Raw genomic sequence first — 13256 nt, 5'->3', positions numbered from 1 at the left:
TGTCATGACAAAATAACATGCACCCTCAAATGGTAAATTTAATGACAGCTTATTCTTAAGATAGTAAATAAAGCAGAAAGGGAATTAATATATTACATAACTGAAATTAACTTCCACTTGTATATCCTCTCCCAATTTATGTTCATTTTTACAGTTAAGTTTTTAAAAGTGAGAGGTTTTGGTCCTTTACTGTGAAGCCAGTAAAAGAATGATCATGATCAGAAATGCATCTTCTTTACAAACAATAAAATGCTAGTAGTAGTAAATATCCAAATTTCACACAGAATGGAAATACCCTAATTTATTACAGAGAAACAAAAAAGAATTACCTTGACTGTTTATAGTCATCTGCACCATTATTTGTATTAAATAGCATCATTAGTTGTATGAAGTAGTATGTACTGGTCTGCAGACATCCAAACACTATACATACTGGTCACTACACACAGTTGCAGGACTTGTTCAGGAGAAATTCAGGGGTCTTGTACCATGTTTCCAAGAGTAATTTGTGAAAAAAAGACATTGTTTAGCTTACAATCATGGTCTGCAACAATAACAAATCGTTATCCTTCTGTAACTGAAAAAGTGAAGAGAGAAGTTCCTGCCAATAAATGGTATTCAAACCTCATAGGAACAGAGGAAAATAAGGCTGGAAGGGACCCCACAAATTCATCTAATCTAGTCCAATATCCTATTCATTCAGGATCATGTTCAACAAAACCATCCCAGCTAAGCATTTGTACAACCTGCTTTCGAATATTTCCACGATGGAGGAGATTCTAGATATTCTGTGTGTTTTAATTCTTGACCATCCTCATAGTCAGAATGTTCCTCCTTATCTCCAACCTAAATTTCTTCTGCTGCAGCTTGAGGCCATTGCTCATATAGTCCTGTCTCCTATAGCCACAGAGAAAAGCCCACCTCCATCCTATCTATAATCACCGTTCAGGCATTTGAAGATTGCTACCAAATCCACCCTCAGGCTTCTCTTCCACAAACTAATAACCCTACTTCTTTCAAGCCATTCCTCATAAATGTTGCTCTCCAGGCCTATAATCATTTTTGTCGCTCTGCACTGGGTCCTTTCCAACCTGTCCACATTCTTCTTAAAGTGTGGGGCCCAAATCTGGACACAGTACTGCAAGCAAGGCTTCACCAGTGCCAAATAGTATGGAAGAATCTTTTCCTTTGATTTCCAAGTGACACTCCTGTTGATATAACTGACTAACTGTTGGCTTTTTCTTTTTTTCTCTTTTCTCTCTCTCTCCAAGTAAGAGCATACTGTTGGCTTATATTTAGCTTATGGTCCACTGTAACCCCCAGTTCCTTCTCTGCAATACGGCAGAATAGCAAGTCATTCCTTAGTCTGTATTTATGGGACAATTATTCTGTTCCAAGTGTAGAACTTTGTATTTGTCCTTGTAGAATTTTATTTGATTTATTTCCGATCATTTCTTCAATTTATCCCAGGCACTCTGAATCCCTCCAGAGTGTCTGCAAGTCCGCCCAACTTGATGTGATCTGCATTTTGCTAAGTTTGCACTCAATCTCATTGCCCAAATCATTAATGGGGAGGTTATACAATACCAGACCCAGGACAGACTCCTGGGAAACTCTACTTGATACCTCCCTCCTCCCATCCTGACATTAATGACTACTTTTTGAGCATAATGATCCAAACAGTTATGTGTTGAACTTACAGTGCTTTCATCTAGTCTCTACTTCCTTAGTCTGTTAATGAGAATGTTGCAGGAGACTGTGTCAACAGCTTTGATAAAGTCAAGGTATACCATATCCACTGCTCTTCCCCTGATCAACAGAGCTTGATACCTTACCAAAAAAGGAAATCAGGTTGGTCAGACATGACCTGCTCTTGGTGAATCCATGCTGACTGTTCCTGATCACCATGTTCTCCTCTAGGTCCTTCACAATAGATTCCCTGAAGACCTGCTTCATGATCTTTTCAGGTATCAAGGTCAGGCTAACTGGTTTGTAATTCCGTAGATCCTCCTTTTTCCCTTTCTTACAAACAAACACTGTACTCACCCTTATTCAGTCATCATTCAAACATTACCTCAGCCAATTCCTTTAGTAACCGAAAGCATATCCCCCCTCCCCCCACCCCATTTGTCCCTGCTGACTTGAAAGTATTTCGTTTATCTAATATTTCTTAACCTGTTCTTCCACTATGCTGGGCTGTTTGTTTCCTTCCCCATCTTTGCTGTCAACTGAACTCATAGTCCAGTTGCTGCCCCTATTTGTGAAGACTGAAGTAAAAAAAGGCTTTAAATATTCTCTGCATCATCTGTAACTACACTGCCTTCTGGTTTTCAAGAGGAGAACTGTGGTTTCTTTGGTATTATTTTTTATTTACTGTATTTACTTGAATATAAGATGGCCCTGATTACAAGATGATCCCCACCCCACCCCCCAATAATTACATTTTATACTGAAGATAAATACATTTGATACAATTTTCCAGGTATGGAATATAATTTTTTTGAGGTTTGTCATGAATTTGTCCCCCTCCCACTGCTATAGCAGGGAAAATAAATCTAAGAGTTCAGGTAGCCCCTTTGTCCTCTGCAACTTTTTTCTACTGCAGCCCTTTCCCTCCCTCCTTACTGTCAGACCCTGCTCTCTCTGAGCACATGGAAGTGAAGGGCAAATTTAAAAACTGACCTTGAAGTAAACATAGCTGCAGTAATTTGCATATAGTACCCATAGACTTAGTTCATCCAGAATTGATACATTTTACCCTTTTTTGAAAATGCTGTAAATTTTAGCACAGGTACTCTACAATAAACATTTTTAAGTAGCACTTTGGTACAACTTTACATATGGAAAAACATATATGCTCTTAGAGGCATCCAGGCAATTATCTGGCAGTTAAGATTAGCTAATGCAAAGCTCGCAAGTTTGCAACCCGCAAGTGGAATTTATCTGTCACAATTTAACCAAAGTGTTGAATCTAACTGTTCACACTGATCATGGGACTGACTGAGCCCCCAAAATAAGCAGAACTACAAGATTAGCTGATCTAACAGGTTTGGTTTTTTTTTAAAGGTCAGCCATAACAAGATCTGACCACCTAATATAATTAGCACATTCCAAGGAATCCAAAGGAATAAGAAACCAAGGGGTTGAGCTTGGGCAGAGTAATGCTAATTTCAAACCTCAAAGTAATCTGGTGTAATTTGCTTATTGGGTGAACCTGAGTTCAGGCAGCAACCTTTCATGATCATTTCTAACACCTTTTAATCCCACAGGGTAACAGCTATAGGGCAAGATTGTGAGTGGCTCTAAAGCCAACAGATTAGCATAAAATAAGGCATAAAGGAACGCTCATGTCAAGTAACCAGTTTGAAGGACAGGACAGAAAGACCATTGCTGTACCAAGCCTGGACCCTGGACTCCCAGTGTGAACGAGGACTGGATCCTGACCGAGGGATCTTCCCAGTGACCCCTCGGACAGCGTTGATTGGGGACACCTGACTTCGCTGGAACAACTTGGCGCACACCTGGCACAGAGGGACTACAGATAAGTTGCCAACCCCTTGTGGGAACTCTGTCATTTTGTCTATCTGTTGGAACTCTGTCATTTTGTCTATCTGTTGTTATTATTCACTATTACCTCTTTATTATTGTACTATTCGTTTGTCACATTAACCTTTCTGTTAACTGTTGTATGCTAAGCTATAAGTAAATTTGCCTTTACTTCACTCCTGACTCGCCTCCTTGATCCCGAACCCAGCAGCCTAACAGGTGATACACTCACAGCGCCTAGCTGGCCTGTGACAGTTGGCTCCACAAGAGTCAACAGCATTTCAAATCATAGTGACCCCACAGCTCAGCACTACACAGTATGTGTGCATACTCCAAATATCCCCTATAAAGAAGCTATGTACTAATTAACCCCCACTCATGACTAATTGGTGTTTTTGTCATGAGTCCTGAGATGCTCAAAAATGTATATGCAGATGAGGCATGGGGCAACCTGGTCCAGCTTCACTTCATGGAGGGCAGGGCCACATTAATCATATGCAGCAGGCCAAGAGAAGAGGCAACAGAAGGATTTTGGGTGAACTGTTTGGGACCCAATTTGTGATGTTCACCAGCTATGAAGGCTGGTGAAGAAATATGACTCATTAGAAATGGGAAAGAAAGGCACAGCTTAGCTGTGAGAGTGAAAAGTAGTGGAAATATATGCAATGTAGTGGCTCACTGTGACTTGAAAGAGTTGGTGCTGAAGGGCATTTTACTTGATGGGCACTACCATACATCTTAGTCAGACAGGCTCTACTAACCTATCAGCATGTTTTCCCAATATGTGCTATGTACTTTATAGTCATACTTAGAGTTGGCTGCATTTAAAGAGAACTTCGGAGCTGGTTTCTATTTTGAGTACATATAGTACTTGTAGAATCCATTTTCATTGCCTTATATCCCTTGCTAGTTGCATCTCAAATCATCCCTTGACCTTCCTAATTTTCTCTCTGCACACCCATGCAATACTCCCATACTCTTCCTTAGTAATATGACCAAGATTCCACTTTTTGTATGAACATCCTTAGTAGGTTTGTTAATGGCCCAGAGCTTTTTTTTTTTTTAATCATAATTGAGATTTCTTTAAAAAAATAAATCAGTTCTAAAACGGCTATTTTAAAAATAGAATCATACTTGTGTGTTTGTATAATTTATTTTACTTGCACTGAACCATTTTCATGCATTGCTTTATATTTATATTTATTTTCATCATCATCATCTCGGAACATTTTCTTAACCACCATTAAGAAAGCTGATTTCTCAGAGCTTTATATAATTCAAATGACTTAGAATCCTATAGAGATTTTTTCAAACTAATCTAAAAAATAAAATAATTTCAGCAAACATATTGTTTCAGCTTTCTGCAGCTTGTCTATATTGAAATATTCAGTTGAATTATATTTTTGGTTTGCAATATTTCTGAGAACAATTTAAAAAATAGTAAACAATCTAAACAAGACTACTCATTTTCAGGATGACTCATTTATGAGAAACAGAGAAAGAAGGGCTGGCCAGGAAGTATGGCTGCTGTAGGTTAAGTCTTTTAATACCACTGAAGAAGCCATGGGGGGGGAGTTAACATCTTTCAATTTAAATCATTAACATATTCTTGCCCATGAGATGAAATGTCACTACTGTTAACAGTCACACATAAGCAGCAGGCTTTGTAACTGAAAATAATTTGAACTAAATGCAACCAGATAACTGTTTTTAAGTTTTCTGCAGAATCAAAATCAAATGTGTCAACTGATCCACTCAGTTTAAGTTATTATTATTTAAACCCAAGATAAGTAACAACACTAACATTAAGTATTTTACTGCTAGTCATTTTGGGATGACAATCAAATTAATTCAATTCTTTATCACTGCTGACAGGATGGCAGATAGTGGGACAGGTCCCCATCTCCAGCATCTCAGATTGAAAGCTCCATCCACTTCCTATCAGAAGGAGACAGGAAAAATGAGATCTACCTGCTGCCTAAAAGCAAAATCTTCATCTGGCTTTCAGAAACCAAAGACTCCTGCATCTTGCTAGATATCAGTATCCCAAACAATTTCCTATCCAACAGGTTCAGCTACTGATGTAGCAACTACAGACTTCAATGCAGTTATGCTTTCCTTACAAAATTATGTGGCATGTTGAAAAGTGAAAATAGATAGGAACAGTAAAATAAATCGATATTTAATATTAAATAAAGGATGTAAATCTGCCCAGATTAGGGCAGGAGGACTAGAGAATGAGCATATGAGGGAGTTGGCAGAAATATAATTCTTGGTTTCTTCCACATAATTCAGATGCAATGTTTTGCCTACAATTTCTATAATAAAACCCTATCTTAAACAACAGAAATTTGAAGTAGAAACTAATAATTCCAGAAATATGTTCTCATCATGCCTGACAATATTTGAGGAATGAAGGAAAACAGGAACTACTACTCAGAGAGTGCAGTAATTCTGAATGTACTAAAGAGAGTTCCCTGGCAAAAAAGTTATTATGGATTTGGGACAGATCAAAATTAAAAAGCCTTATCAATTGTTCCTCACTCACCTAATATTGTATGGAGAATCCAACTTCTCTGAGCCAACAGTGTGCCCTTATTACAAAGAAGGCTAACAGCATACTGGGCTGTATTTGTAGGAGCATTGCCAGCAGATAGAGGAAAAAGATTATTCAGCACTGGTGAGGCCTCATCTGGAGTACTGTGCCCAGTTCTGGGCCCCCCAGTATTGAAAGGATGTGGACTCTGGAGACAGCCCAGCGGACAGCAACAAAAACAGTTAGGGAGCTGGGGCACATGCCTTCTCCAAAGTAAATAAGCCTGGGTCCCTCAGCCTCTCTGCAGAAGAGAAAACAGAGAGGGATTTAACAGTCTTCAACTACTTGAAGGGTGGTTCCAAAAGAGGATGCAGCTAAACTGTTGTCAGTGCTGGCAGATGACAAGAAACAATGAAACAATTATCTTAAGTTGCAGCGAGGGAAGTTTAGGTGAGCTGAAAAGTAAAACACCTCTCATGAGCAGAGTAGTAATGCACTAAAACAGACTACCCAGAGAGGTGGTGGAATCTCCATCCTTGGAGGTTAAGACCTGGCTAGACAAAGCCTTGGGTGGGATGATCTAGTTGGGGATGGTCCTGCTTTGAGCAAGGGTTTGGGCTAGATGATATCCTGAAGTCCCTTCTGTCACAACCCAATTAAGTAGTGCCCATGTCACAAGCAAGTAAAACCATTCAAAACAGTTTTAGTCTGCACTAGGTTAACTAAGAGTTAACTAACAAAATGATAGTAACAGCTTCTTTTTTTTGCTACGCATGTCAAAAAGAAATTTATTGCTGCGCCACTAACAGAGACAGAACTTAGCCTTCTGTGCTGTACATAAATCATTATAATTGGTCAAAGAAAACAAGGAGTAACCCTGTGATAATACCCTAGCGAAGACCGCTAGATAATTGGCGATTCTAATTAAATTTATGACGTGGCGAAAAGCAATTGGCTAGTACACAAACAAAACCCCGCTGCATTTCCGTGAAGTCGGAGAGAGCGACTCCATATACACCTGGAGACCTCTAACACAGGTGTTAGAGTAAACTGGCAATTTGATCACTTGCCAGTTCGTAATCGACGACCGCCGGCCCGACCTTCTGCCCCGACCACTTTTGCGAACTGACCTACTTGGCAGACCAACCTCATAAATTCTAAACTGTAACTAACCAAGTATCTCTGACCTCCATCTTTCACCACCTTGATGGCGTAAATAAATAATCTTGCTTTGCAACCGATAAGCGTCCGCCTAATTAATTTCACTCCAAGCGTCACAAGTACCCGCCTGACAGCTTCTAAGGCCCCCGGACCGACCCTCTGCCGACCACTGCCCAGGTGGGAGTCAAGGACAGCTGCTGGCCGGCTGACCTGGGTCCCGACACCTTCCAACCCTCATTTTCTCTGATTCTACAATGAATGCCACACCCAAATTGGACTTGCCTTCAGATCACTATAGTTTAATGAGAATTATCTGGATTCTAGCTTTTTCCATGAATTGTTTTTGAAATAATCATCATCATCCCCCCAAAACACACACACCTCCCACTAACTCATAACTAGGGACCTACTTAATTTGCAGTTTCACAGAAACTGAAATCCAGGACTGTCCATGAAATCAATTTTTTAAAAATATTTAACAAAAAAGTAGAAGCCAGTAGTTCCTGTTGCTGGGAGGGGAAGGTACCGTCTGGCAGGGCAGCACAAAGGACAGCAGAAAAGATGGCAGTTGCCCCCTTATCCTTCCTCCCCCTGCCAGGGCCTCTCCACCAATCAGCACCAAAGGGTGGGGCTACACAAAGGGCAGTCAGCAATCAATATGGCAGCCCCCCGCTCCCTTGGCCCTTCTCCCAACAATCAATGGCGAGGGGTAAGGCTGCCACAAAACAACTGTGGAATTAGAACTTTACTTACTGGCTTTTGTAGGTTGATCGTGGTGTAGTGATTTAAGTAGACCCTTATTCATAATCTCACAATATTCCTTTTGCATAAGAGATGACCATACAGCAAGTAGAAGGAATCCACTACACTTAAAGACTGACATTTACATCATAAGCAAACTCCCCACCTAACTATGTGGAACTCTGTTCCCTGACAAATGCAGAGAAAAGGCAAGACAAATAGTCAAACAAGAATTACCAAATTTTAAAGTATAAAGCTAAATAAGAAAAATATTTTAAGTTTTGGCATGAGAATGAGATGAAGAATACAGAAAGTTTGCTAAGTTGTTGGCTGCAATTCTTTACAAATGGAATAAATAAATAATTGAAGATGTTTACTTTTTGATATTATTTATGACCAACTCAACAGGTTTTTACAAAATTAAAAGACTAAATTATAGGCAATCATTCTTCAGAACAAAAATATACCATCTGCAACTAACAGCCGACGTGATAATTAGCAATCATTTTAGCAAGACAAGAATCTGAAAGATGTTTTTGTCTAAACTAATTTTATAGTGCAGATAAGTTAGAAAACATTATAAAATGGTCTGTATATCACCAAACACACCCAACCACACACATGCATCCAAACACTCCTATCCACCCACACCACTTTTGAGATTCCTTTAAAAAGAGGCTGGAATAAGCCACTACCTCTTTCCTCCAAACATTTAAGTCTACTTTCAGCTACAGCATACTGTGCAAATCTGTTAAGACTAACACTTTTATAGTAATGGAAGCCTGCAGCAAACAGAAGCAATGCAAAAACATAATATATCATGAAAGCCCATGATTCAAACATTCTACTGATTTGAGAATGACAGCTTTCCACTAGCAGTTCAATTTATGAGTACTCCTGTGTTGTCTATTAATTTTTTTTTGTTCCCAGAGGTGCAGCATACATAGGCGCATAGAAGTCTACTATGCAGACAGGTGCACAGTAGCCGGTCATGAGCAAGATCACTTCAATGCCATGAGTTAATCCCTCAGCTGCTTTGCTATTTGACTTGTGCTAAAGATTTAACCAAGAAAAACATTTAGAGTGAAAACAATTGTTTTTCAGTTGGCCAAGTAACTGAGTTTTACTTGAAACTGGGAATTTGTCATAAACTGAAACTGGACTCAATCCCTAGCTGCCTCTTCTGGTCAAAATAAGCAGGTGTAATGATGGACTTTAGTAAAAGCTAAGTGTATTCCAGCCCTTCTCACTTGGAAGTAGTCATTATGGTACATCCCCATTCTCCATTCCCCATCCCCATTCATGTGCCCCTGAACTGAAGCCACCCCAGCCCTCCTTGCTCTGTGCAAGTGCTGCTCTCTTCCTCTCATGTTCTACTAACTCAGTTCCACCCCTTAGCTTCACTGCCCATTCCTGTGACAATTGCTGCAAGTGGAAAAGTCCATGGTGGGAGAAGAGGCAGCTGCAGCAAGGGGGAAAGGAAGACCAAGGGGGGCTGGAGAAGCAGCAGGTGACTTTTCAGTATTTACCCTTGCTGCTGATTTCTGTCATATAGTGTCTCCTTTGGAAATGTCAAGTCTGTGCTCTTCCTGCAGTTTCCTTTTCCGCATGAATAGTTTGGGAGGTGCTAAAGTACTAGAACCCTGGTCAGATTGATTTGTGGTACAGGATGCAATTGAAACAACACAAAACTGAATGATAATTGTTGATTAATTTACAAGGAAAATTTCAGTGGAAATGCTCAATAGAAGCATCTAAATTACTTCACGATAAAATTATGTACCTCCTATTAAGCCCAAACTATAACATTTTATTATGATTATAACTTCCTTTTTCCATAAAGATTTTTGACAATCTCTTTTTTTTTATTCTTTTAATCCAATTTAAATGTCTAGATTATGCTTCTTTTAATTCAGATGACTGAAGGGATTGATATTCTGCTTAGTTCCAGCTTAGAACCCATCAGAGGAACACAATCTAAGATAGAGCTGAAAAGATTTAAGGAAAATTCTCTGCTAAAAACACAGACACACTATCCAACACAGGGTGTCTAGGGCTCGCACCAAGGCTAAATAAAGCCCTTGACTTCAGAAGGGCCAACTTCAATGAGTTTAGGAGACTAGTGGGGGAGGCACTGAGGGCCCAGAAGGTAGAGATGGAAGCCCACGGTGGATGATCGTACCTTAAGGGGATGATCCTCCTGGCCCAAACAATAACAGTCCCTGAGAGAAGCAAGGAGGGGGGTAGGAGTGCTCAGAAACCCCCTTGGCTCACCGGTATTCAGGAATGCCTGAGGACTAAAAGGGGGGCATACAACCAGTGGAAGGCAGGAACTATCACCAAGGAGGAGTACTCCTCCTCGGCCCGGGAGTGTAGGAGGGCTATTAGGAGGGCCAAGGCAGAGATGGAACTCAGGCTGGCGGCCAGGATTAAGGACAACAAAAAGTACTTTTTCAAGTACATTGAGAGCAAGAAGAGGGCACCAGGCAATGTAGGGCCCCTGCAAGACACAAATGGTAATCTGGTGGACACGCCAAACAAGAAAGCTGATATTTTTAACAGTTTCTTTGCCTCCGTTTTCCTGAACAGGGACCGGGATATCCCACCTACCAGAGGTAGGGACAATCTTGGGGATAGCTCTATCAAGCATTCAGTCAGTCCAGATGTAGTTAGGGATCTTCTGGAAGGGCTAGACATTTTTAAATCTGCAGGTCCAGATGCCCTCCACCCAAGGGTGTTGAGGGAGCTGGCAGGGGTCATCACAGAGCCCTTGGCCCAGCTGTATGAGCATTCATGGTCATCTGGCCAGGTGCCGGGGGACTGGAAACTGGCTAATGTGGTCCCTATTTTTAAGAAGGGGAGGAAGGAGGACCCAAGTAATTATAGGCCTATAAGCCTCACCTCGGTGCTCAGGAAGCTCTTGGAAAGGATCATCAAGGAGCATATCTGTGGGGGGCCTGCAGGGGAGATCACGCTCAGGGGCAATCAGCATGGGTTCACCAAAGGCAGGTCCTGCCAGACCAACCTGATTGCCTTTTACGACAAAGTAACTAAATCCTTGGATGATGCTGTTGCTGTGGACATAGTCTTTCTAGACTTTAAGAAGGCCTTTGACACTGTCTGTCACCCCATCCTCATCAATAAATTAAGTCACTCTGGCATAGATGCCTGCACAGTTGGATGAGTAAAAAAAATTGGCTGAAGGGGCACGCCCAGAGAGTAGAGGTGGACGGGTTGTACACAACCTGGCGAGATGTGAGCAGTGGGGTACCCCAGGGCTCTGTCCTCAGGCCCGACTGTTTAACGTCTTCATCAGCGACTTGGACGAGGGGGTGGAAAGCACGCTGTCCAAATTTGCTGATGACACTAAGATGTGGGGCGAGGTGGACACACTTGTAGGGAGAGAGACAGCAGCTAGATTTAGACAGACTACAGAAGTGGGCAGACGAGAATAAGATGGGGTTCAACGTAGACAAATGCAGGGTGCTGCACCTTGGGAGAAGGAATCCACAGCATACATGCAGTCTGGGGAGTTCCCTTCTTGAAAGCACAGAGGCGGAAAGGGATCTCAGAGTCATTACTGACTCCAAGATGAACATGAGCTGCCAATGCCAGACCGTAGCCAACAAGGTGCATCTCAAGCTGGTCCAGAGATGTGATACTCCCCCTCTATGCAACTTTGGTCTGGCTGCAGTTGGAGTACTGCGTCCAGTACTGGGTGCCGCGCTTCAAAAGGGATGTGGCCAGCCTGGAGAGGGTTCAGAGGAGGGCCACCCACTTGGTGAGAGGGCAGCAGGACAGGCCCTATGAGGTGAGACTGAAGGACCTGAACCTGTTCAGCCTCAGCAAGAGGAGGCTGAGGGGGGACCTGGTGGCTGCCTATAAGCTCATCAAGGGGGATCAACAGCAAATAGGCAGAGCTCTTTTCTCCCCAGCACTACCTGGGGTGACGAGGAACAATGGTCATAAGCTGATGGAGAATAGGTTTAGGTTGGAGATCAGAAGGCAATATTTTACAGTTAGGGTGGCCAAAATCTGGAACCAACTTCCCAGGGAAGTGGTCCTCATCCCTACCTTGGGCAAATTCAAGAAGAGGTTGGACGATCACCTGTCTGGGGTCTTGTGAACCCAGCATTCATTCCTGCTTGTGGCAGGGGGTCAGGCTAAATGATCTGTTCAGGTCCCTCCTGACCCTAGCTACTATGAAACTGAAACACTAAGCTATGAAAGCATCAGGATGCTTAAAAAAAATCTAGTCTTACCTAAAGCAGTACATTCAGGTCAGCTAGTTTTTCGTTTATTGAAACAGAAGTTCACAAACAGAGAATTCTTAAAAGGTAATTATGCATTTTCTTTCACAAATTGTTTAGGCTGTAGCCTTTCTTGAGATTAAAAATAAAACAAATTAAAAAGAATTTTAGAATACAGTTTGTATATTTTTATGAAAGGTGGGCATTCATTTTCTTCTGATGATGGTGGTACTCTCACAGGATATACCATATATGGTTGAATTTAAAAACTGAAAAGCAACTAAAAGAGCTATGCTGAGTCACAAGATGGAACAGAATTCAGCTTACTCGTGAAACTGATAGCTGTCAGGTTTCAAAGCAGTACTTCATTTTAAAAACATTTTCTTAGAGTCAATGTTTCTAGCCAAATTCTGGTAAAGGAAGTTCATCATGCATCAGTTCACTCCAGTACTCTTCATTTTTTCACATGCTTTTGTCCAATAAATCAGCTAACCAGCTGCCATCAATTTTAGCTAGATAAAATTATAAAATGCATATACTTTATTGAGAAATTGAATGAAAGTTGTTCACATCTTTTTAGACCGTTATCAAATTTCTAACTATATATTAAAATAAGCTGCAGAATTGGCACACTATATGGTTTTGCTACTACTTCTTATCAAGACACCATGCTTTGGAAAAAAACTGAATTTTGTACAAGTTACCTTAAGAAACAAGATAATAAAATACTGCTGCTTAAGAATGATTAAATGTGCATGCATTTTACATACTTGGCCATAAAAATAGTAGCCCAAGAATAAAACATAGTATAGCCCAGCCCCCACAAGAAAAAAACTCAGAAACTGAGTGAATCATTCTCTTTCAAGTAAAGGATAAAAGGGTAAAGATCTAACTTCAATAACTGCTCACTATTGTGGTAGCTCTTGTTTTCACAATTCCAGATGGAAATAAGTCCTCCTTTACAAACTGATGTATTATACTACACATATACCTACCATATTAATTGTATTGGATCATGTCTT

At 40.9% G+C, this 13256-nt stretch overlaps 1 protein-coding gene across 6 annotated transcripts in view; it reads right to left on the bottom strand.

Annotated features, from left to right (window-relative positions):
- The window catches only part of APLF (aprataxin and PNKP like factor), a 102877-nt gene that overhangs the window by 23088 nt on the left and 66533 nt on the right, over positions 1-13256 (bottom strand). Inside the window, exon 9 of one of the 6 annotated variants that reach the window (XR_009458053.1) lies at positions 330-12746. The exons of the other annotated variants lie outside the window; for them this stretch is intronic. The gene's annotated coding sequence lies outside the window, so the exon portion shown is untranslated. The remainder of the gene's footprint in view (positions 1-329; positions 12747-13256) is intronic. 6 annotated transcript variants of the gene reach the window in all.

The sequence above is a fragment of the Alligator mississippiensis genome, chromosome 1 (assembly GCF_030867095.1).
Source record: "Alligator mississippiensis isolate rAllMis1 chromosome 1, rAllMis1, whole genome shotgun sequence".
NCBI classification, from domain to species: Eukaryota; Metazoa; Chordata; order Crocodylia; family Alligatoridae; genus Alligator; species Alligator mississippiensis.
This window is presented reverse-complemented; position numbering and strand designations above follow the sequence as displayed.